At 38.9% G+C, this 26,488-nt stretch overlaps 1 protein-coding gene across 1 annotated transcript in view; it reads left to right on the forward strand.

Annotated features, from left to right (window-relative positions):
* The first annotated feature begins 2,191 nt into the window (after positions 1–2,191).
* jak2b (Janus kinase 2b) overlaps positions 2,192–26,488 on the forward strand; it is a 137,193-nt gene continuing 112,896 nt past the window's right edge. Inside the window, exon 1 of the mRNA XM_039759557.1 lies at positions 2,192–2,748. The gene's annotated coding sequence lies outside the window, so the exon portion shown is untranslated. The remainder of the gene's footprint in view (positions 2,749–26,488) is intronic.

A 26,488-nucleotide genomic window follows, 5' to 3' on the forward strand; every position in this document is an offset into this window, starting at 1 on the left:
ACAATAATAGTTGCCTCATATATCTGAAATATTAAAATGTGTGCTTCAATTTAAATGTTTAAGCTCTAACTATTCTCAATTGTAATAGAAATTTGTCATTTTTCACCATCTGACACAGATCCACAGAGGACTAGAGCACCAGTAAAAGGTCTAAAACAATACCTACTTATGTGTAATATTTGCCTTTTTTTTAACCTTCTGGGAGTGGCTTTTAGTGGGCTAGGTCCACCAGTAATGAATCAAATATCAAAAATAGGTTTGTGATCAGCAATCTCGAAATTGCATTAACCCTTTTTAATGCAGCTCCATTGTTTTGGACATGCCAGCAGGACCAAACAATAATGTAAAAGTGTATATAAACTGCATACAGTCATTTGCTTCCTCATTGCTATAATTAAAGTACAGTATTTTGCCATTAAATCCTGATACCACATTGCTGTGTTTTGGTTTCTTTCCTCAAAGTTGTCCAAATTACTGTATTATAGCCACACCTGCCTAGAAACCCCCTTACTCAAGGCTTTCTTGAATTTCCTGATTCAACTGTGTTCAATTTGACAAAGAGACTATTATCTACTAAATGAGAGGGGTGTTTCAACTTTCAAACGACACCACCTTCTACTTTCTATGTTTTTGACTTTCTAAATTTTAGAATTATTTTTTTCTCTGTATATTCTGACAAAGTAATATTTGCCCTTCAAAATGATACATACTGCAGGTCAGGGGTCTTCAGTAATTGAGATGGATGCTTACTTGAAAACAGTATAAGTGGATAAAAAAAATGGGTACGTTTCAATTTTCGTGACGCCATGTTGACAGTTAATTCCTCGCCACTAATCTTTTCGCGTTCTCTTTGATAGTGCAGTGTAACCCCAGAACAATGAAAATTTGGGAACTACCAACCAGTGAAGAGACATCCATGTCCTTTCTTCAGGACACAGGTATTCTTCCTATAGAAAGGCAGTGTCCCCGAAACCACCCTATGAAATCATATTTCTCCTACCGGGTAAAGTGAAGTTGCTCCAGGAAAACTTGCCACACAAGTGTCACCATTACCATTCACAACTGTGGTTCGGTTAATTTATTCATGGTGTGAAGCGCTAATGTCAGTGAAATGGTGCGAAAACCAATAAGGGAACAATAGTTGACTGGTACAACTATATGCGGGAAATTTGCATGTGGGACATCAGTTATCGCGAGAGGACACAAACTGGAGGCTAGGGACTATGTGTCGAAATCGACTTAAGTCCGACACGCCGGGTGAGGCGGGAGGGCCCACCAATTTGCATCACAATAATACGATTTGCGTCACGATAATAGATTTGCGTCACGATAGTATGATTTGCGTCACGATAGTACGATTTGCATCACGATAATAGAAAAATTCTGTTTTAAGTACTGCTTCAAACAGTAAAACTAGAAATATTACCTGTAGATATCTCATACTTTTTTTCAATGTCTTCCAGATATATTCACTATCACTTTTATAGTGTTTGAAAATTCTGAAAGCGAAATGTACATTGAGGGATAGAACATGAATGCTGAGTGAAGGATGATGAAGTTATAGCCAGTTACATCAAAGTCGCAGAAAACGGACGAAATGGGGCAGAGGCTAAAGGGTTAAACGCACTCCACATAACTATATTAGTGGTCAAAGTTTTGTGAAAAGGAGTACATTTGACTCCACATATCATTAAGGAGATAACCCCTGGGGTGGGTTCATGTGACACGGACAACTTCAAGTCCTTCTGATCAATTTTGAAGACAGCTATTGGTTTACTCCTTACCATGAGTGTGTAGTTTTCTGCATAAAATATGATCCAAAATATCCCGGGGGTTTTAGGGGCTATGACTGAAAAATTACAGGGATCCCCAAAAAGCTCGACATCTTGCAGAACTCTACATCAAGTCACCTCCAACGGTGTATGATATGCAGGGAATTCCTGGAACCGGTGAGTCAGGAGGCGCAGGACAAAAAAAACTGATTTCAAAGCGTTCAAAAATAATTCGTATGAACACAATAAAATGAACAAAACTATCCACTGTAGTGACAGCTAGCAGGACACTGGACTTACTGGGTGACAGCAGACTGGCATCGGGGATCTGCTTCAGGGATGAGGCGGCAGTTATCAGTTTGCTTACCGCTCGTCCCCAGCACGGCCCCCTCGCCGCTCCTCCTCCTCCCTCGTCGTCGTCGTCTACTGACAGCTCGCTGCCGCCGGCCCCCGTCAGCCTGCGCAGGTCTAACGCAACAGACAGAGGGAGTTCTTTACTCCTGCAAGAGTGCGAGGCACGAAGGCGCAGGCAAGCCGTCGGAAAAAAAAATAGGGGAAAGTAAAGGTCTCCTGGGAGGAGAGTCTCCGAGGTGTAAACAGTGCGAGGCCGCAGCGCGTTCCGCAGACTGGCTGGCTGCCAGCCGTGAACGGGCTGGTCGTGATGGAGTCCGCGTGAACGCACTGCGCTACTCCGCTCCTTGCGCTCTGGCGGCGGCAGTAGTATAACTGGGATATCCTCGGTGAGGCAAGCGGAAAAGGGTCAGACGCCACCAAAATGAGATGCAGGCAATCGTCAAGGCAGTATTTACAGCTCAGGAGTCGAGATGAGATGACCCTAACTACACCGAGTCGCTAAAACTGAAGAGGAAGCCCTGTTTGGATTTATTAAATAATAACTGCAGTAACGCTGAGACCGATGAGGACGAGTAGAAAACGGAACTGAAACTCCGCGAGTCAACACATCTGTTTTAAAAAGGTAAAGTGCCATTTGAGCTTATTTTCGCATTTGCACCGTAGAGTCTGGCAACAGTGAGGGGAAGGGCGAAGTGACGTCGTTTTTGGACATGGACGATACCCATTCGATGTTTGTTACGGGGGTCGTTCACGCGGCTGCTTGTTGTTGTGACGGCCCTGTCAACTCGCACGAGACACTCTGCGAGGCGGACCGATTGGCGCGGGTGCTGGCCGGAAGTGAAATACGCGAATCGCACGTCTGGTCGGGTCGTGATCCCCGGTGCCTAGCAGAGGAGCTGGCCGCCGTCAGCACGCAATTCTTACACTCCTCCTTTTTTGGATAAGCAGCGTAGTGAAAACCTACTGTGCTGGTGACTGGTTATTGTTGTTTTAGGCACGTGATCGAGTGCGGGTCGCCTGTTAGATTTTTTTTTGACGTCACAGGATGCGGTGTCAATTAAAAAAAAAATCCTGACCAAGGTGCGCATCTATGGTGGCAATCGAGACAGATATTCACATTATTAATTTTCTTCAGCATCGAGTAACGTCTCCCTTCCTGACGAGCTAAACAACTTTTATGCTCGTTTTGATCAGGACAGCATAACACTTGTAACTAAAACTCGCCCGACATGAGGCGATCAGCACCTCAGACTTACCACCAGCACTGTACAATCTGCACTAAGCAAAGAGAATGCACGTAAGGCTGCTGGTCCTGATGGCATACCTAGGTGCATACGTAAGGTCTGTGCTGGGCAACAGTAACATCTTCAGTCTGTCTTTGGCCCAGGATATTATTCTTTACATGCCTTAGGTCCACAGCGATTGTCCCTGTTGTCTAAACTATCCTCACCTGGGAGCCTGAATGACTATCACGCTGTTGCAGTCATTCCCATCATCACCATCTACTTTGAGAGACTGGTTCTGGCCCACCTTAAATCTAGTCTACCTCCCACACTGGAGCCCTATCAGTTTGGCTGTCCTCCCAATAGGTCAATGGAGGATGCCATATCCTCGTCTTTTCATTCTTCCCTGACATACCTGGATAACAGCAACTGCAACATCAGGGTGTTATTTGTTAATTTTAGCTCTGCATTTAACACCGTCATCCCCTCCAATCTGGTATCTAAACTCAACAATCTCGCCATCAGCACCTCTCTTCGTGTTTGGACACTGGACTTTCTAACCAGACATCCTGTACCCTGATCTGGAATACCAGCGTTCCAAAGGGCTGTGTACTTGGCCCGTTCTTCTACTCCCTCTTCACTCATGACTGTGTCCCTTTATATATCTCCAACTCCATCATAAAGTAATAGGACCGATCAGTGACAATAACGAGTCAGCCTACAGAGAAGAGGTTCAGCACCTGCCAACGTGGTGTGCTAACAATAACCTCGTCCTCAGCACCAATAAAACTAAAGAGCTCATTGTGGATTACCCGGAAAACTAAAGGCAGCAGACACACTCCCATCCATATAAACTGGGCTGTCATGAAGTGTGTTTCCAGCTTCAAATTCCTGGCTGTCCACAACTCCGAGAACCTGTCTTGGACAATAAACACTTCCAGTCTGGTTAAAAAAGTGCAACAATGGCTTTGCTTTCTGAGGAAGCTAAAGAAATCCTGCCTGTTTCCTCAGATTCTGTTGAATTTTTACCACTGCACTGTTGAGAGTATATTGACAAACTACATTACAGAGTGATATGGCAACTGCTCCGTAGCTGACAGGAAGGCCCTGCAGTGGGTGGTGAAAACTGCCCAGCAGATCACTGAGATCATGCTGCCGACTATTGCTGACCTACAGCATACACGGTGTGTACGATGGGCTTCAACATCAGCAGGGACAGTTTCTTTCATAACACCATCATGATTCTGAACTCTCAATCCTTACCACTCAATAGCTGACCTTTCTAAATATTAATAACTTCTGACTGTACTCTTAAGTATATTTTCACTTGTTTACATATATCTGTTCTCTATATAAAATATTTCATATATCTATATTTATTAATACCATGATTCTGATCAGTATTTACATCTATATACTCTTCCTTTTATATAGTGCTACCTGTAACACAGTGTCAGTAGCAGGGTTTGAAGTCCAAAACCTTAAGCAGTTAGGACTGTTTTACAAATCTGAGAGATGCTTGATAAATATGGATGGGCACAGGACAGTAACTGGATTGTGGAGGACCTTCACTGCTTTGGCCTTGAGCAACTGCAAGGTTACTTTGGTCTTGTATTTGGGATCATTGTCCTACTGAGAGGTGAACATTTGGTCAAGTTTCGGTTTTCAGCAGGCTTAGACTGTTTTTCCTTTGCTTATGTTTTCCACATTCTGTTTTAACCAGATGCCTAGCGATGTTGATTACATGCAGCCCCACAACATCATGTTAACACAGTCCTACTACTGTGCAGGTAGGATGTTTTATTTGTGGTGTGAGCAGTGTTCCATCTGCATGACATTATAATAATACAGTAATCCCTCCTCGATGGCGGGGGTTCCGTTCCAGAACCCTCCGTGATAGATGAAAATCCACGAAGTATAAACCATATGTATGTATGGTTATTTTTATATATTTTAAGCCCTTAGAAACTCTCCCACACGGTTTATAAATATTCTCCGCACAGTTATACAGTAAACCCTTGTTTATCGCGGTTAATCCGCTCCAGACAGATAAATGAATTTCCACAAAGTAGGATTCTTTATTTATAAATCTAATATTTTCGCAGTTAGAGCATTGAAAACCTGTTTACGACCTTCTAAATGTGTTTTTTAACATTATTAGAGCCCTCTAGACATGAAATAACACCCTTTAGTGTTAGTTTAAACTGTGCTCCATGACAAGACAGAGATGACCTTTCTTTCTCACAGTTAAAAGAATGCAAACATATCTTCCTCTTCAAGGTGCGCATCAGGAGCGGAGAATGTCAGAGAGAGAGAGAAAAGTAAACAATCAAAAATCAGTAGGGCTGTTGGGCTTTGAAGTATGCAAGCACCGCGATAAAGCGGCCGCAATGAAGGGATCAATGTGAAGGTAGCCTTTCAGAATTTTTTACAGGAGTGTCCGTAACTTCTAAGCAAACAGCCCCTCTGCTCACACCCCCTCCGTCAGGCAGAGAGAGAGAGAGAGTGAAAGCAAACAATCAAAAATCAATACGTGCTGCTAGAGATTTTAAGTTTGCAAAGCACCACACAGGAAGCATATTGTATATCATTGAGGAGTTTTATTTAATATGTAATACGTGCTCTGATTGGGTAGCTTCTCAGCCATCCGCCAATAGCGTCCCTTGTATGAAATCAACTGGGCAAACACACTGAGGAAGCGTGTAGCATAAATTAAAGACCCATTGTCTGCAGAAATCCGCGAACCAGCGAAAATTCCATGATATATATTTAGATATGCTTACATTTAAAATCCGCGATGGAGTGAAGCCGCGAAAATCGAAGCGCGATATAGCAAGGGATCACTGTAGTCATATTTGAATTTCCCCTTGGGATTAATAAAGTATCTATCTATCTATCTATCTATCTATCTATCTATCTATCTATCTATCTATCTATCTATCTATCTATCTATCTATCTATCTGTTTTGTTACGGGAAAATGGTTCCAGGGATATGAACATAAGTAGGCAAACAATCAGAGAGAAGAGGTCCAATACTTCTATTTTATTTACTTAATCAACTATAATAATCAAACACATATAATGCAGACATACAAAACAAAACAATACTTACAGACATACAAAAAGACATAGAGCCATCATCCCAGACCAGTAGACTGAGGGGGCCCGCTTGTCAGTCTTGTCAAAGGACCAACCCATTTTGCCTTTCATTTACCGGGCGGTGTGCACTGTCCCCACGGTTGAGCCTCCAAAGAAACTGAGGGCGGAACCTTCCCTTATATACTAATTGAGCGTCCTTGCCCAAAGCGGCTTACGTGTAAGCAGTGTATACAGAAGTGATTAGTTTCAGCACACACCTTTCCACGGACGCGTGTTGTTTTGCACTTGGTCCTGATGATGACGACACCTGGTACCAGACGGCACACAAAAATAAGAATTGCGTAGTGAAGCCCCTTGAAGTGAAAAACAAGTCAGCATGCCCCTTTATCCTGACGGAGACGGCGTCTGGTACCAAAAGGCACACAAAAATAGTGAAGCCCCTCGAAGTGAAAAACAAGTGAAAAACAAGTCAGCATAACGCTCTGGCCATATTCCCAGTACTTTTCCTTCTTGAAGCTGGTTTTTGCGCTGAGCGACCAACGCCCATCTGCTCTCTTGATCCCCCCCCCTCTTTAGAAAAATCCTTCCATTACACTATCTATCTATCTATCTATCTATCTATCTATCTATCTATCTATCTATCTATCTATCTATCTATCTATCTATCTATCTATCTATACAGCATACAGTTTAAACAATTGCATTTCTAGATGTTTCACATTAAAATAGAAAAAATAAGTACATGATCAATCTGTTTAAAAACAGTCAGTGATGGTGATTTCTATACAGACTGGGGCAGTTTGTTCCATAGTGCAGGCCAGTTAAGTAAATGTCTCTCTCAGTTAGACAGCTTTGTCCATAGAATAACCAGAAAGTTAGAGGATATAGACCAGAGAAAGGGATGGAGCAAGTAGGTCTCTGAAGAAATGTGGTTGCATTAGCAGTACACGAGCAGTAGAATATTGGGTCAATTTCTTAACAAGCAACCAATGTAAAGAAAAAAGGACAGCATCTTATATATTGGAATACATTTGTGTATTAGTATGTACACGTGCAGACATATTTTGGATGCACTTTGACTTCTGGATGGTCTTTTGCTTCAGATAGATGAGCCGAGACTTGCACGAGTCCAAACTGGATAATGTAAAAGCATTAAACCAGCTGCTCAGGATCTTGCATCGACAGGGTTGATCAGAGTTTGGAAATATTTCTGAGGTGATAAAAAGATGTCTTATACACAGAGGCAAATAGCCTCTGAAAAGGAAGAGTGGGCTCATACTTAACATCTAGACACCAGTCTTTGCACTTGGGCTCATCTGACCTCAGAAACTTTACTCCTATTCAAGCTGGGTCACTCATATTTTTGGTGAACACCAGATGTGCATTTAATGTTTTGCATGGGGCTTGTTTCCCCTCACTAAACAACAACAACAACAACATTTATTTATATAGCACATTTTCATACAGATAATGAAGCTCAAAGTGTTTTACATAATGAAGAAAAGAGAAATAAAAGACAAAGTAAGAATTAGAATAAGACAACACTAATTAATATAGAATAAGAGTAAGGTCCGATGGCCAGGGAGGACATAAAAAACCAAAAAAAAAAAAACTCCAGATGGCTGCAGAGAAAAAATAAAATCTGCAGGGGTTCCAGGCCACGAGACCACCCAGTCCCCTCTGGACATTTTACCTAACATAAATGAAACAGTCCTCTTTGTGTTTAGGGTCCTCATGGAAGGACTTGATGTTGATGGTCACGTAGACTTTTGGCTTTTAATCCATTAATGAAGGAACATCACGGTGGTTTGATTAGGTAGTAGTGGTGCAGATCGCCACCACAGAAAACTGGGAAAAGAAACAGAAGAGAGAGTAGGGGTTAGTACGGATAGAGCCACCATGAATAGTTATTATAATGAATTGAATATACAGAGTATCAGGATTAAATGAAGTTGAAGTTGTCAGAAGGCCATGTTAAAGTAATGTGTTTTCAGCAGTTTTTTAAAGTGCTCTACTGTATTAGCCTGGCAAATTCCTCTATCTATTGGCAGGCTATTCCAGATTTTAGGTGCATAACAGCAGAAATCCGCCTCACCACTACTTTTAAGTTTTGCTCTTGGAATTCTCAGGAGACACTCATTTGAGGATCTAAGGTTACGATTTGGAATATAAGGTGTCAGACACTCCGATGTATAAAATGGGGCGAGATTATTTAAGGCTTTATAAACCATAAGCAGAATTTTAAAGTCAATCCTGAATGACACAGGTAACCAGTGTAGTGACATCAAAACTGGAGAAATGTGTTCGGATTTTCTTTTCCCAGTTAGGATTCTAGCAGCTGCATTCTGCACTTGTTGCAAGTGATTTGTCTTTTTTGGGTATTCCTGAGAGGAGTGCGTTACAGTAATCTAGACGACTGAAAACAAAAGCGTGAACTAATTTCTCAGCATCTTTCGGTGATAAAAGCGGTCTAACTTTAGCTATGTTTCTTAAGTGAAAAAATGCTGTCCTAGTGGTCTGATGAATATGCGATTTAAAATTCAGGTTACAATCAACAGTCACCCCTAAGTTCTTTACCTCAGTCTTGACTTTTAATCTAATGCATCAAGTTTATTTATAATAATCTCATTATCTCCATTATTGCCAATCACTAAAATTTCTGCTTTCTCTTTATTTAACTTGAGAAAATTACTATTCATCCAATTAGAAACACAAGTAAGACATTGTGTTAGTGAAATAACAGCGTCTGGGTCACCGGGTGCAGTTGATAAATACAGCTGTGTGTCATCAGCATAGCTGTGGTAACTCAGACCAGTGTTGCGCCATGCTCTTGATACATTTGTCTGGTGCATCTTCATTCCAGTCTCAGTGGCATTTCCTACATACTCTGTATACTTTTTGATTGTCCAGAGAGTTCTCAGGAATTACCCTTTTCTAGACCGCATCAGAGTGGCTTGACTTAGCTTTCACTTTCTGAGAAATGAGCAAGCTGTGTCCACCAGGACATACAAACATGAAGATACTATTTTGTATGTTTTTCCTAATTTATCAATTTGTATTATTATATATCTGACTTCTTTGGAATTCCCTTTAGTCTTCAGCTTCACGGCTGTTGTTCACCCTGATGGCATTTCTAAAATTATTTTGGTGATTCACTGGTGGAGGCCAGTTCTAAGGTGATTGTTTTTTACTTGTTTAAACTTGAAGCTTCTACACCACAGGTATTGAAAAGATATGCAAACAGCCTATGTTCCTTTGTTCTTAATATTTTTTTTCTAAACAATGTTGCATTAAAAAGATAATTGTGTATTTCAGTTCTTTAAAATAAAAAACAAATCACAGAGAACAACATTTTCAATGTAGGATTTGATATTCAGTAAAGTTAGAGATCTGGCCAAGGGTCAGTATATGCAACCACATTGTTGACCATTCTATTTCATTTACGTAACTTTTACTTATTGTCAGTTTTATCCAGCATGATTTTTAAATAGCAGGACAAATTCCAGGACCACCATACAAGTGCCAACTAGGGCACAGTATAACAGTTATGGCGAAGTGCAAATTGCGAAGTGTAGCACTTTTACATCAAAGGCCTGTGGGGGATCCAAAAGGGTCCAGCATTCAGCACCACTGCCTCACAGTTTCAGGAGTTTGAGCTGCCTTCCTGGCTCCACAGTAAATGAGTCCAATTTGTATATTTTCTCAGTATCTGCCTAATTTTCCTTCCTTATTCCTGGAATATTTGTGTTAAGTGCTGACTCTTCATTTACTAAGAACAAATGGAGTCAGCGACAAGCTTTTCCAGTATTTGTGTATGTGCTGTGATTAACTATTGTACCCCCCTCAGCAAGCCATTCTTTGATTTTCCTCAAATTCTCTTGTTCCAATACTGGGTTATATAGGAGGGTAATAATTGTCCTTGCAGGATCCCTCCAAACTTTTAATAGAAACTAAAAATTCAGAATAGTCAAAGTATACAGTACAATTAAATACACACAAGCATTATGAATAGTTCTTTTAGAAAAAAAACCTCTAAATTGATTCAGTTGTTGTAAGGTCAGGGTGGAGCAGCAGAGAGCAAAACATCTGACGTTCTTCACAATGGCTTCTTCGTCAGTTGTCCAATGCAATTTAAACATAGATGCCTTACTAGTTTTCTATGATTTTAGAAACCATCTTTCCTTGTGTCTCAGCAAGCAAACCCCAGTGTTATAGCATAACATCTTAATATGCAATTAGACATATTCAGTGTTGCGTGGGGATGGAGACCATCTTTTACCAGGTGCATATTCATTATAGGGCACTTGCACACACCCCAAGTCTCTCATCTCAAAGGGCCAGTTTAGAGAAAAACCCGAGCATACATGGGGAGAATCTGCAACACACAGTGACTGAATGTGGAATGTAAACTCCAGATGCAGGATCCATGATGCGGAAGGTCTAACCATTGCACTAACATGCTTGTTTATGAATGTACAATGCCTAATAAAAGTATTTACCCCCTTTGAAGTTTTCTCATTTTAGTATTGTGCAGCATTAAACCACAGTGAGTTTAATTTAGCTTTTTTGACATTAAACAACTGCAAAGTACTCTAAATGTGGAAGAGAAAACAGATCTCTGCAAAGCGATCTAAATTAATTACAAATATAAAATGCAAAATAAGTGATTGCACAAGTATTTACCCATTTCATTCCAGTATTTAGTGCAGGTGTGTCCAACCCTGGTCCTGGTGGGCCGCAGTGGCTGCAGCCAATCAAAATTATTCAAATTTCCATACAACCGATATGCATTTAAGAAATACAACTGTTTGCAATATCATTTATTTTACAAATATACAATTTAGGACTGACACAAAATTTAGCAACTTATACTGCTAGCACTGGAATAGACTATTCTGCTATCAAAACAGTTATAAGGCACTAGCTCACAAAAAAAACAAGTCATCTGCAACAGGGAATCTGGCGTAAAAGATATTCGATGAAAATACTGTAATTTCTTTAGAAGCAATAAACAGCATATTTGAATAAAATACATTTTACAACAGGTGGCCCGGTGGCGCAGTGGGTAGCGCTGCTGCCTTGCAGTTAGGAGACCAGGGTTCGCTTCCCGGGTCCTCCCTGCGTGGAGTTTGCATGTTCTCCCCGTGTCTGCGTGGGTTTCCTCCGGGTGCTCCGGTTTCCCAGTCGACACAATACGTCAATGTATTTGCCATATTGCGAGTGACAAAAGTACCATTTAAACTAATACAAGTAGACGTGGAACCAAGTTTTCTGATGAAAAAACAATAACGTTTAAAACAGTATCGTTTACATACAACAGATCTTGGCGAATCGTTTAAATGCAATTATTTATATCCATTTATACAATAATAATGGCAATTATTAAATAATAATTAAATAATTCCTCCCATATAAGTAACATTTCTCGGACTGCTTTCTCTGAAACATTTCTAGACATCATCCTGTTCTTACGCAACACAATACTGAAGTATTGGTTAATGCCCGAGTCACCTCACGTATAGATTACTGTATCTGTATCTGGCATCCCACAAAAACATATCCATCCCTTACAACTTCTTCAAAATTCTGCTGCCAGGATAATAACCTGTTCTAAATCTACTGAATATATTACACCTATTCTCTCTCAACTTCACTGGCTCCCTGTTAACTACTGAATACAATACAAAATACCGCTCTTAACATTTAAAGCTCTCCACAGTCTTGCTCCCCCCTACCTCACTAATCTCCTCCAGACGTACACTCGCTCACTCAGATCCTGTAATTTGAGAGTATCCAGTCTGGCAATATGGTGCAGCCTTAGTTTGTGGAAGATAGACACAACTAAAGACATGAGCATAAAATGATGGTTGTCAATTTCAAACCGTGTTTCCTCAATGTGCTCCTTGAGAAAAAAGCACATCATTTGAACCAATCTCAGCCCAAACAAACTGATTGATCAAAGATACACTGACAGCTTGCCCTATTGTTGACTGTCGCATAACACGCTCAGCTACTTTGACTGCCTTGACTGTACCCTCAGAAGGAATCATCAAACCTCCTTTGTTTTTTAATGTGAGCAAGTGGTAGATTTGATCATATGATGCCGATACAGCATCTGTTACCAAACTAGCACAGCACACATCACAAGACAGCTTTCTCAAAATCCTGTCTAAGGGCTTACCTCCCACTGGTTCCTGAGGTGGATTTCTTTCGGAAACCTTCAAAGTTTGAGAAATGTTAACAGCTAACAACAATCTACATAGTTAGTGACTAAATACGTTTACCCAAAACATTGTTTGAAGGCTCACTTGAGCACATGAATGCATAGCTTTGCTAGCTTAGCCTGGCATAGCTAAAGTTAAGATTATAAAACAGGATTTTCTAATGGCCAAATATAACCAAAACAATTGTTCAGCCTTACCTATGAATGTAATCTGGTTTGGACCGTACAGCGGTTTGTACAATCCCAAGCAGCACATGCATGAGGCCTCTTTATCCATTACTTGACTCCATAGCAATGCCACTCGCAATATGGCAGCGACGTTGACATACGATGCTGCTGGTCATGCCGTGTCTAGTAGTTCTATGTCTATGGTGGAGGTATTGCATGGTGAAAATGGACAGAGAACATTCCAAAACTGAAACTGTAGCAGACAATAAAGTTGAACATGATGACACAGAAGAACTTTTGCTGGAAAAAGGAGTCAGGTCTGTTGTCTGGAGATACTCTGGATTTAAAAGGTCAAGTTGTACTTGTTTTATCATTTTCAATACTGTGTAATGTACCTGGGTACTGTGTAATAGTGTGACGACATGTTGACTTTATTCTTGACATTTCCACTTTAATCTCGACGCTTACGTGTATGACGAGAATAAAGTCGACATTTCCAATTTATTCTCGCCATTTATGTCAAGGTTAAAATTGACATTTCCACTTTATTCTCATAGTTTATTTTGCCATTAAAGTAGAATTTCGTAAACTAAACTTCATCTTAAAATGAATATTTAATTTACTAGATTTTCTCAAACCCTGTCGTAAGTTATGTAGCACATTAAATGCTTTGTTTTAAGTGTTCCCCGAGCCATGTTAATCACTACGTGCCTCTTAAACTGACTTCCTCTTGCACTAAGAGGAGGCGCAGGCAGCACACAGAATACATTAATTTCATGATATTCCTGCTCCCTGAACATTTAGAATGCTAAGATAAGTACTTGATATAATTTTCATTTTCGGTGGTGTGGAGGTTGCACGCATATTCCCTGCTTTGAATTTGCATGTTTTTCTGGTGGGTTTAGATAGATAGATAGATAGATAGATACGTTATTAATCCCAAGGGGAAATTCACATAATCCAGCAGCAGTATACTGATGGCGTGCTTTAGTTTCCTTTCAAAGTCATATAGGAAGTGGGGTTTTGTTATGCTATATTAACCCTGTATTGCTTGTTTTCACCCTGTGATGCTGTGATGTGCTGGCACCTTGTTCAGGATTTGCTCCTGCCTCACACACAGTGCTTGCTGGAATGGGCGCAATCCTGAATGGATGGCATGATTAAACATGTATAACAAAGTTCTGAACACTCCATCGACTATGTTTATAACTAGTTTTAATTTCACAACGATGTTTATTGTGTGATGATTTGTTATGTGGAGAAAGAAAAAGGAAGGATAGGAACTGGGGATTTGGCACGTCAGATAGAGACAGCATGCATGCAATAAAGAAAGCCCACTGAGAAGAACATCCATTGAATTCTGTGTTTGTGTCTCCGACCACCAGATCACAAACCCAACATTTACACAATATTTAAGTTAAACCTTTCCGATACCCATTCACACATCCAGTTTTTTGAAGCCTCGTCACACCTGCCATAAAGTTCTCTACACTGAACATATACCTGGGGACCCCTTACTGCTAGGGAGCAGCACTACTGCCTCACTACCGTGCATGTTTAATACCTGCTTTAATGCATTTCATCATGAAAATTATATCAAGTATATATCTTAGCATTCTAAATTTTCAGAGAGCAGGAATATCATGAAGTGAATGAATTCTGTGCGGCGATCCCTGCCTGCGCCTCCTCTTAGTGCGGAGGAAGTCAGTTTAAGAAGCGCGTAGCGATTAAAATCTGGGTCAGGGAACACTTAACACAAAGCATTTAATGTGCTACATTAACTTACGGGGTTTGAGAAAATCTAGTAAATTAAACATTGATTTTTGGATGAAGTCTAGTTTACGACATTCTACTTTAACGACAAAATAAACTACGAGAATAAAGTGGAAATGTCGATCTCAACCTCGACATAAACGGCGCGAATAAAGTGGGAATGTCGACTTTAATCTCGACATAAGCGTCAAGATTAAAGTGGAAATGTCGAGAATAAAGTCAACATGTCGACTTTATTCTCGACATATAGGTTTTTTTTCCTTCACTGTGGCGATAATACGCTTCCGTAGGGCTATACCACAAATAGCATTATAAATGCAAGTTGCAGTTTTAGTATTTATGTATATAGCTTAGCTTGAAGCAAGGTCCATATTAATACAATTTGCCTTAATGATGGTTCAGTTGGTAAAGATGTCTCACCAAGTTACACTTGTTTTATTTTATTTTTATTTGGTGAATACTGTGTAATGCACGTGGGCTTGAAGTAATAGTATTGTTACTGAAAGTTTTACTATTATTTATTTTATTGTTATTATTTATTAGTTTAAATATTATGGAGTTTAATGATGGTAAAGTTGTTTAAAAAGTCACTTTAACATGTCAGTGGGCAGAGATTGTTAACATTAACAGAAAGTGTAATTGGGTTTACAAAAAATATTTACTATTCCTTTTCTAAGATATGTTTAGTGCAATACAACTTTTGACAAGAACCTCTGGATATTTTACTAAGTCTAAATGCCTCTTTGGATGTTTGAAAATATGTTGTCAAAATTTTAGCTTAAGTTGTTTGCAAAATTATGCAATGTGATTCCTTCTCTTCATTAATGCCACTCTTGAAAACTATCACTTTATGGGGCCATGCAAACCTGTATTAATACTTGTGTGCACATTAAAATGTTTTTTGTACAATGCTCATGACAGTGGAATAGGTTATTCTTAGCCAGTCTTCTGTAGTAATTGCAGTGGATAATGTGGTTAACATCCACTCATGCATGGGAATAAAATACCGCCAAATACCGCAAAACTGGTATAATTTTGAAAAATACCGTGATATAGAATTTTGGTCATACTGCCCAGCACTACTAGAAGCTACATTTTGGTCTCATTAGACCATAGATCCTTCTTTGACCTGACTTCAGAGTCCCCAGTGTGCCTTCTGGCAAACCTTAGCGGAGATGTAATGTACGTATATTTTAACGGTAGCTTTCTCTTTACCACTCTCCCAGTACATTAGTACTAGAAAGGTGCAGTAAAACCTAAATTTTAAAAAAGTATTGTACTAGCATTTCAGGATTTGCAGTACTGAAGTAAATGCCAGCTTTCCAGTCAAATCCCCATCCCCTTGACACTTGTTATTTCAGTTGTGGAAAAGATCTGTTTTGTAGACTCCAGGGAACAAAATGACACATTTCTTGAAGCCTGCCTCCTCCGTATATTGCTTTGACAAAAAAATGAACGTTATGGGGGGTCCTCACCATCATTGCTTCGATGCAATCAGGATGTCACAAAGGACCTCATCCCTTTATTGCTTTGGGATTTTTGGTTCCAGAAGTAAATGTTAGCTGTCCCCTCATTTCCCATCCTCTCTGTACCTTGATGCTCATTATTGCAGTTGTGAAAAAAATGTTCTTTAAAGCCGAAACTGCCTGCTTCAATGTGATTGAAACTTTACATAACCCTCCCCCTTATTGCAACTGGGAATTGGCGGCTATCTATAGAAGCGGTCTGTAGTTCAGCCTGATGGCGTGGTGTGCCAGAGAGGTGAACAACTGTGTAGCTCACCCCTCGTTTTTTTTCCAGCTGTGCCCCACTCTTTTCTCTTTTTTGATGACTCCAAGGGATATTCACTGACTTGGATATTTAGTGGTCTCCATCCTCTGACCTGTGCTTTGCAGTCATCTTTTCAGTTATTTGGAGTGTTCCTTTTGTCTTCATTTTGTAGGTTAGGCCACCATACTGACTCACTAGTTGGCCTTTCTCAGGTATGTACATGCTCATTTCTTCATAGTGAACAGAAACTCCAGAAAGGTGATCTCCATTAAACTAATTATGTGACTAGTGATGATTTAGGTGTGTCATATTAAAGGGGATGAATACTTGAGGAATTCCTTTGTGTTTTGTACTTGTAATTGATTTGGACCTCCTTTTTGTAGAGATCTGCTTTCACCTTGACATAAAAGAGTCTACTTCTTTTGATCAGTGTCAAAAAAACCCAAATGAAATCTACTGTGATTCAGTGATATATAACAATAAAATGTCAAAAGTCTCAAGGGGTTGAATACTTTTTATAGGCACTGTATGAATTGCTTATTTTGGTGTTCTATATGGTAAAATAAACCTGAAACTGGGAGTGATAGAGTGCAGCTGCTAGCAAGTGGCTGAAGGTCAGGATGAGTATGACCATAATGAAAGGATACATCTCGGACTGCTGCTACTTTTTTGTTTGGAGGCTGTTAAAATGTGAAAAGGGAACTCCCATGGCTAAATCTGCCAGCTCTTTAACTCTCATAAGGACAATCCAGCTGAAAAATAAGACTTTGTAGGACACCTTTCTGTATGGTGCCACAATTGCATTTTACATTCTCTTATGGGCTCCCAGAAATGTTGTTTTATTTTGGCAACAGTTCATGGTAATCTCTAAGCAAATACATTATGTTCACTGGCAACCTATTAAAAGTTATTGTCATTCTCAAGCCTGGTTACTGCAATTCAGAAAAAAGCACAGAGGCACAAGGGGGATATGAGAACAGCACATAGACAACCAGGTGTTGGATTTGAATTGTGTATGATGAATTTAGTAAAGTGGCAGTGCTATTCAGTCTACATTACTGTACCGTGTTAATTATGTTTTAAATAAATACTGTATGTCAAATTTCTTAAATTAACAGCATTCACACTTATAGCCTTATGTTTACTGCTCACTCATCTTAAAGCTACAGAACATTATTAACAGGAAAAACAGTAGGGTGTGGATTAAAAAATAAAAAGCACTTACTGTATTTTTCATCAGCCTATTTTACATTCTCTACATTTTTTTGAATTACTGTGCCGATTCAGTATTTCTGTGGCAAGTCTGTGTTTATGGACAAGAATAGAAATCTGTGCATGCAAAATGAAAGAATTATTCAAAGCTAAAATATCAGAACTAACAAGTTATTTGAATGACTGGCTGACAACATCTACTCAGGTTTTCCTACTATTTTATAAACTACTGTCAACATCAAAATGAATAAGTTGTGACATTAAAACAAAATGCCTGAAATATGAAAACCTAAGTGTTCTTTAAACTGTGGGTTTATGAATCCCTCTACCCCCTAACAATTTAATAACCCCCAGAGTCTGAAATCCCCCTTAGTGTTAAATTTCAGAAATTAATTTCAAGCCCAGAACTGTTCAAATGCTACATCTAAAACTGCTTTGTGTTATCCTTGAGAAGCCACCACTCTGTATTTGGTTGGCATCAATCTCAGAAATATTTTTGGTAATTCCACGAATAAAAGAAAAACAGAAGAAATGGCTTGTGAGGCATATTATGGGTTATATCTTGATCTGTTGGGAAAGGAAAAAAAATCAGTGGTATCGTTGGAAAGTCCTGACGGAGTCCTTGACTGAAAAACAGGACACACAAAACACACATTAGTGGCCTTTCCTCTATTACATTTATTGTTTAAATTGTGTAGTGTCATAATATCAAATTTTCAAAGGAAAAGTATAAACAATTCTGAATAATCATAATGAAGTCAAATACAAGGCAAAGTCTGCAAATAATCTTTTCCAAATTCAGCTTTAGGCCTGAAATATAGTTGCCATTGTTTTGGTTCTTTGGGATACTGCAGCCACAGGTTCATTTGTGCTACACTGACTCTTATATTGTGATTCTGCTATCTTCTTCTGGATACGACATATCAAGTTTTTGCTGCAAATACTTTCACAAAAGCTTTTACTTTGCCCAATTCCTAATATTTTTTATTTTCTGTGTATTAATTAATGATATAATTAAACTTTTTCCTTGTTTTTGTCAGGAAGTTTAAAAATATTACAAAAGTACTGGAGAACATAACCTTGACAAGAGTATTTTCAAGTACTCAAGTTCTTTCTTGAAAAAAAAAAACTAAAAAAAAGGCACTTTCACCATTCAAAGTCAAAATGTACTAACAGAAAAACGTAATTATATACAAGTGAATGAGTGACTGTTGTTTGCACCAGAGTTTGTTTAAAAATACTAGACTGAGAATTCATTAAAGGATACTTATAGAATACTGAAAGCAGAATTTTATTTAAATTCCAAAGACTTAACTTGGCTTCATCCAGGTTGATGTTCGTTTTTTTTGGAAAAGCAGAACTGGAATGGTTAGATCACTTGGAAACCTCAGCTGACGTGCAGAAGCCAAGAAGCAAGCAACTGTAAATCAAGTGGTTAAATAAGAACCAAGAGCTATCCTCTCACGCTGATGACGTAACAGGGAAAACTGGCGGCCACTGAGTTCATCTGTGCTGTGGGCTCAGTTGAGTTTCTGTGGTTTAAAGAAGCACTTGGTGTTCTTTACCTAGACTCTGCTTTTTTGGACATTTATTAGGATAAACTAGAATCTTAAGAATATGAGACAGTAATTACAAAAACAGTCCTTATTGGCTATTTAACATTCCTCAGCCGATACTGATAGCAGGGCTTTGTAGTACAAAGCAGCTCATGGTGTACTTCTTCCTTTTCAGAACATGCTGTAATATCACAGTTGATTTACAGTAATGTCTAAATTATCACATTGTATTATTATGTAAAAGGCAAAGGCCTCTGACATTTTAATAATTATTATTTTAGGATCATTACTGTCAAGTGTATAGAGTACAATGAAAACCTTACTTGTATGTGCTGGACATGTTGCAAATGATGAGCTGACTGATACTGTGATGTAAAAGTTAGGCAATTTCAAGCTGATGATAAAAATGTATACTAGAAACAAACTGGCAGATGATTTTCTTATAAAACTATATGTACCTTAAACGAGTTAGGAAGGTAAAGGGAGGTCACAAAAAATATTTATTTGATGTAGCTTCTTACTGTGGACTGCTCTCTATATTTACTTTTTAGATATTTAAAAATAAAAAAAATCTTTTCATTGTTTTAAAAGTATCTTCATTTTAGAGTATTTTTTTCTCATGTTCCCAAGACTTTTGTACAGTATGATATATTTCAAACAAGCCATCCTCCGCGGCCCTGCCCGTGTAGAACTGAAACAGGCCAGCGAGGAGGTCCCTGCCCTGCTCCCTACTCCTGCCGTCACGCTTCCCCCTCCCCTCAGCCTGCAGCCTCTGTCTCAGATTACCACGAACTATGATTGTTACCGAGATGAGAGAAGTTGCAAAATCAACCTGAATGTTCGAGCAAATTGTAGAAAAAAATCCCAATCTAAGTCTGTTAAGTAGTTCTCTCGTGAAAAGCGAACAGACAGGTAGACAGACAGATATTTAGAGATGAAGACAAATGCTAAATGTTCTGGACTAAGGCAACCACTTTTATAGTTAATACACTCGAACTTTAAACATTAATCCAGTCACTCAACTCCAATACTTAGAGTTGAGAAGGTGAAATTTTTCTGTCATAATAGAAATCTGATCATTTTCTGGACTGCCTCTTATAATTCAGAGTTACATGTTACTTTAAAAATATGTATGTTAGAGAATCCATCTATCCATTTTCCAACCGGTTGAATCTGAACACAGGGTCACGGGGGTCTGCTGGAGCCAATCCCAGCCAACACAGGGCGCAAGCAGGTATCAGTCCCGGGCAGGGTGCCAACCCACCGCAGGACACACACATCCACACCCACACACCAACTGATTTGATCTGTGTTTCTTTTACTGATAGAGTCGTGCACACTGAATTTTCACAAAGTGACAGAGGTCCACAGATCTTAAGATGTTACTTGTTGGCTGCTGAGTAGGTTTTGGCAAGACTGTCATTCCTTGAACTTTGCCAAATGTGTAAATTCTTCTATTAGACCACTTGGCTCTTACTGTGATTCAGTGGATCCATAGAATGTTAGAAATACAGTAGCTTTCCTACTATATTCATACTAGTAGATATTTGTTTTGATTGTGGTATAATATTTCCCTACATTCTTTGTGCTTATAACTCATATTTGTGTTCAGTCTGAATTAGGCTGGATTTCTAGAAATATTCTAACAAATGCTGGATCAGTACTAAAATGTTGACTTAGGTATTGATACTAGCTTTTGGACTTTTCTGGTATTAGAATAGTTCAGAAGCAAATAGCAAATAACTTCCTCCATCACTGTCTCACAGCAGCAATATTACCCCACCCTGCAAACGTTCACACTGGTGAACCTGGTGAGAGGGTGGATGATTTACAGTTTTACTAATAAATGACTGAATACAGTTGGTTGAAAACTGCCATATACTTTCAGTACCGAAATTAAAGAAATGCTGGTACCATACTGTTTTAGAAATAGGGTTTTCTATAACTTTTTAGTACCAATGTATATTATTCAATATTATTATTGCTGCTTGTCCTTAACCTTGTTAGTTTTGCTTGGTTTGGACTCAGCTGTAGTTTAATTTTCTATTCAGTTTTTTTCTTTTTCTTAACGTTTCACTTGACTGCTGAGTGCTGAGATAATGTAATTCCTGACTGATAAATGAATTTATACATTATGGTGTTGCAACTCCTTTTGTCAGTGGTGGACAGAGTTCACTTGATTCCTTTGGCATGTCAGTCCTCCCATTGTATTCGGTTTGTTCAACACAGATTTGTTCAGTTGCAAATTTGTGAGTCTGTGGAGCATGCAGTTCACCTGCTGTTTTCATTCAGCATTTCAGTATACTGTACAGGTGTATTACCTCTTCAAGACTTCACCTTTCTTCAGTATTCATACTGTATTAATAGCCATTACAGGTCAGTGATTTTACTGACTTCAATTAAAATGGCTGCTGTGTGTAATGTTAAGTATATGATAAACAGTGGTCAGTTGCGATATGCTTGTATGAAAACATTCTAATCATCACCTTCATTTCTTATGACATTTGCAATGCTGTTGTCTTTATCTGGACATTATTTTACATTTGTAACATTTTTGAAGACATAATTTTTTTTTGTTGAATACTACCATTGTTGGCAGTTTGTTATGCAGGATTGGCAGGCTGTTGGCCAGGCGGGACAACTGGGGGTGTGCAACATTTGATATAATTACTGCAGCAGTTTAAAGGTCAGCGTCATAAACTTCCTGACCATCCAAGACTATGGAAAAATCAAGACTAAATCAAATCATTGCATTTAAAATGCTGTCTGGTTATAATGTTGATTTGCATCTTTTGTTTTGGCTTTGGCTGCATGAAAGATTCTGGTTATTGAGTTTGTCTCACTTCTTGGCCTTTGTTTATTTAATTCCTGTACTCCTAGTTATGACCTTGTTTAGTTATTACATATATAATCCATGTTCTGATTCTACCTTAGTTCAAACTGCTGTTGCATGGCACAGACCATATAGCTATTTTCATTTTCACTGTTTTGTGTAATATGGGCAAAAACAAATCCTAACCTGCTGGCATATTTGGGAGATATTAGATGCATTTACACTTCAAATTGTAGCACTGAGATAGTATTGTAGTATGAATGGTCATGGCCTAGATTAACATGTTTATTTTCAAAACAAAGCATGACCAGTCTGATGTGGTAACATTTCACCTGTCCAGTAAGGCAGTGTACCTGCTGTACAAAATTCAGCTCCAAAATGCCTAACAAATTTGGACAATCTTACTCTTTTTCTTCTTTTTAGGTGAATATATATTAATTTATATATCATTTCTATCAGAATTTGATATATTGTTAAACATGGCCAGTGAGGTCCTAAATAAATTCCATTTATGGATGCAACACAGTTTAAAATTAATATGTTTTATATAATTTATTTAATATGTTGTTTCTGCATTATGCAGTTTACAAATGTCTCATTTTAAGTTAGAGAGCCGAAAGTTGATTCTTTACCTTCACTAGATCAACACAGGGGATGGGTATATCCAATGTTTAGATACCAGAGGTGTGAGAATCTAGAGGATGGAGCTCAGGCTGTGTAAAATATACCCTTTTACAAGCACACACACACAAATTGATATGAAGTACCTACGTTTTTGTAATTAATGAGTTAAGCCAACCTCCACATCTTTGGAATTTAAAATAAAAACATGGACTATTTGAATTTCATAATAGAAAGAATGAAAGGTTCTACAGCTCAAATACAGTAAGTGTTCTCTCACTTTGGTAATAGCCTAGACAGTAGGACCTACAGTTAGGTCCATAAATATTTGGACAGAGACAACTTTTTTCTAATTTTGGTTCTGTACATTACCACAATGAATTTTAAATGAAACAACTCAGATGCAGTTGAAGTGCAGACTTTCAGCTTTAATTCAGTGGGGTGAACAAAAAGATTGCATAAAATGTGAGGCAACTAAAGCATTTTAACACAATCCCTTCATTTCAGGGGCTCAAACATAATTGGACATTTGATTCAAAGGCTATTTCATGGGCAGGTGTGTTCAAGTCCGTCGTTATGTCTTATCAATTAAGCAGATAAAAGGCCTGGAGTTGATCTGAGGTGTGGTGCTTGCATGTGGAAGATTTTGCTGTGAACAGACAACATGCAGTCAAAGGAGCTCTCCATGCAGGTGAAAGAAGCCATCCTTAAGCTGAGAAAACAGAAAAAACCCATCTGAGAAATTGCTACAATATTACGAGTGGCAAAATCTACAGTTTGGTACATCCTGAGAAAGAAAGCAAGCACTGGTGAACTCAGCAACGCAAAAAGACCTGGACGTCCACTGAAGACAACAGTGGTGGATGATCGCAGAATCATTTCCATGGTGAAGAGAAACCCCTTCACAACAGCCAACCCAGTGAACAACACTCTCCAGGGGGTCGCCGTATCGATATCCAAGTCTACCATAAAGAGAAGACTGCATGAATGTAAATACAGAGGGTGCACTGCATGGTGCAAGCCACTCGCAAGCCTCAAGAATAGAAAGACTAGATTGGACTTTGCTAAAGAACATCTAAAAAAGCCAGCACAGTTCTGGAAAAAAATTCTTTGGACAGATGAAACCAAGATCAACCTCTACCAGAATGATGGCAAGACAAAAGTATGGAGAAGGCGTGGAACAGCTCATGATCCAAAGCATACCACATCATCTGTAAAACACTGTGGATGTGAATTGTTGGACCATTAAAAGTTTGATTATCTTCTGTAATATAAGCATGCTGTGTAAAGACTTCTGTATGAAATAGTACAATATGGTCTACTGGCAAGTACCCGAGTTTCAATTTTGGAGTCACTTTTAGCTGTGGAATAATGGTATTGCTCCATAGCTAATGCTAACTCCTTGAAATATTGCCTTGGTGACAAATAAGTTACATGCTTATGTTAACATGTTTGACTAGAACTTGACACAAATTTTAAGTGTTCTGAAGCTCTATGTGAATGAAAAATGTAGAGCTCCTGGCAAATCTTTATTACTCTTTTCTTCCAATACATCAGCCAAAAATTAAGATGAATAAATTTTGTATTTGTTGTATTCAGCACCAAATACATTGTTGCAGAGCCTAAAGTAAAAAAGAAGCATTTGTTTTTAATAAAATCTGGCCCAAATGTCTTAAATTGGATCAACATATTTGAAGCCAAATGGGCACAGATATGCCAAGCTGTTTTAACATTTAATATCTTGTGGTAATTCCTCCTCTATTGGTGCCAGTTCCTGTTTTGTCTTTCATCAGGATCAAATTGTAGATATCTGCAACTATATTCTGGCTTGTGAAAATTGAGGGAGTCATCTTATTGACTTCTGTTGTGCTTTTAATTAGAATTACTTGTTCAGTCAAATTTAGATTTTTATTTCACTTCAGTTTGGTTGAATCAAATGTATACAAAATTTAATTAGATATCTCAACTCAAAATTGAAAGTATTGCTATATTAGCATTTTGTTTGTTGAAAAGGTTTACATAACATATCTAAACTTTTAATTAACATATATTACATATTAAAACATCTTATCTTTAATTTCAATTAGTGAAATGTTTTTTCACACATGAAATGAGAACCCTGTACAAGTCAGAAAATGTCCCCATATTGTATATCTAATAAAGTGTGTTGTAAATATATCAATGTGTTCTAAATTTAATTTTTATCTTCTTTGTTAAGGTAGAGCTGGAGAGGTTTCAAAGAACTTTCATAATCCACAGTTAGCCAGACGTCACAGCTAGACAGTAGGAAGATCTTTCATTCCTCTGGACAGGAAGATAAGTTTGTGGGACTGTAATTGGAGAATTGACCTCAATTGTTTGAATCCACTCTATCTTATGAATCTAAGATGTCTTCAGTTTTATTTCTCTAAGCACAGAGCCTGAATGCAGTACAGGGTTGCATACAGTATATCCCATATAAACGTTTTAATGACCCCAAATTTGAATTTTCAATGTGTGAATTTCTCACACATATTTATTGTGTAGGCAGTATATAAGGTGGCCCTAAAAAAAACGAATATTACAGTGTCTTTTTCAAAATTTTTATATTTGTCCATAATATATTCCTTAGGATTTATTTTTTTCTTTATATACTGTGAACTTGGCCCGGACACAGACAGGCCGACATGTTGTTTGAAACCACCACACGTTTATTTACACTATATACAATAATACTTATGGTCACAAAGACCCCAGTTCATAGGTCACACAGACCCAGTCACGTGCTCACACAAACCCCAAACAGTCCTGGCCACAATGCCTTGTCTTCGGGCCGCCTCCACAGCTCCTCTTGCCTCGTCCTCCTTCCACCCAACTCTAGCCTCGAATGAATGGAGACGGCCCCTTTTATACAGGACCCGGATGAGCCCCAGGTGTTCCCGGCAATCCTCTTCTGGCCATGCCCCAGCGTGGCGGAAGTGCCGGCTGTCCTCCTGGCTGCTCTCCGGGCGCCGTCATAAATCTTCCCCCCAGCACTTCCTGGTGTGGCGGAAGTGCTGGGGTAACAGGTCCCCAAGGCACTGGGGTGCCTCCTGGCGGTGACCACGGGCACCTACAGGGAAAGGCTTCCATGCCCTTGACCCGTGGCCCCCAAAGCAACCCGGAAGGCAAACCCCACGTGATCCAGGCAGGGCTCTGACCCTCTTCCGATCCCTCCTGGCGTCCCGGCCGGGTCATGGCCCCTGGCATCCCTGACAATACCTTTCAGTAAGCTTGTCTGCACAGGATGCCACCTGTGTCTTGCAGTTGCTCTTGCAGTTGAAGAATTTGACAATTGCCTGGATGTGGCCTTTGCGCAATGCCTGGAGTTTAATCTGTGCCTTAAAAGAAATTTGATTATGTTAAATTGAAGGCTTAAACAGACTGAAGTATACTCTTGCACTTAATCAATGCAGGAATTAGTTTAGTGAATTCATATTCAGCTTTCCTTTTACTTATTTGTCGAACTGACCTTTACAAATTTGTGGCTGCATCAACACACAGATACTCAGAATCTTTATTTATTTAAAGTGTTTATGGTGGACTGGCAGACTTTAACCTGCATGTGAAAAGTAAAGTCAGTACTCAAGGATCACTTTCAGAAAAATCATATACAGTACTCATGATTAACGCTGCCACTTCTCTAACTCTGTAAAGAAAGACATTTTAGCAGAAAAGTGAGAACTTTGTAGGACGCTTTTCCCTGTGATACCACAATTCACCTTTGCATTCTCTTATGGTCATTTAGAAATGTCCTTTGGACTGTTTATAATAACCTAAAAGCAAATATAATCACTGACAAAATAATAATAGTAACAGTGGTTCTCAAATCTGCTTACTTCAAGTCAGAGGAACAGAGTTCAAG

This window comes from Polypterus senegalus, chromosome 7 (genome assembly GCF_016835505.1).
Source record: "Polypterus senegalus isolate Bchr_013 chromosome 7, ASM1683550v1, whole genome shotgun sequence".
Lineage (NCBI taxonomy): Eukaryota > Metazoa > Chordata > Cladistia > Polypteriformes > Polypteridae > Polypterus > Polypterus senegalus.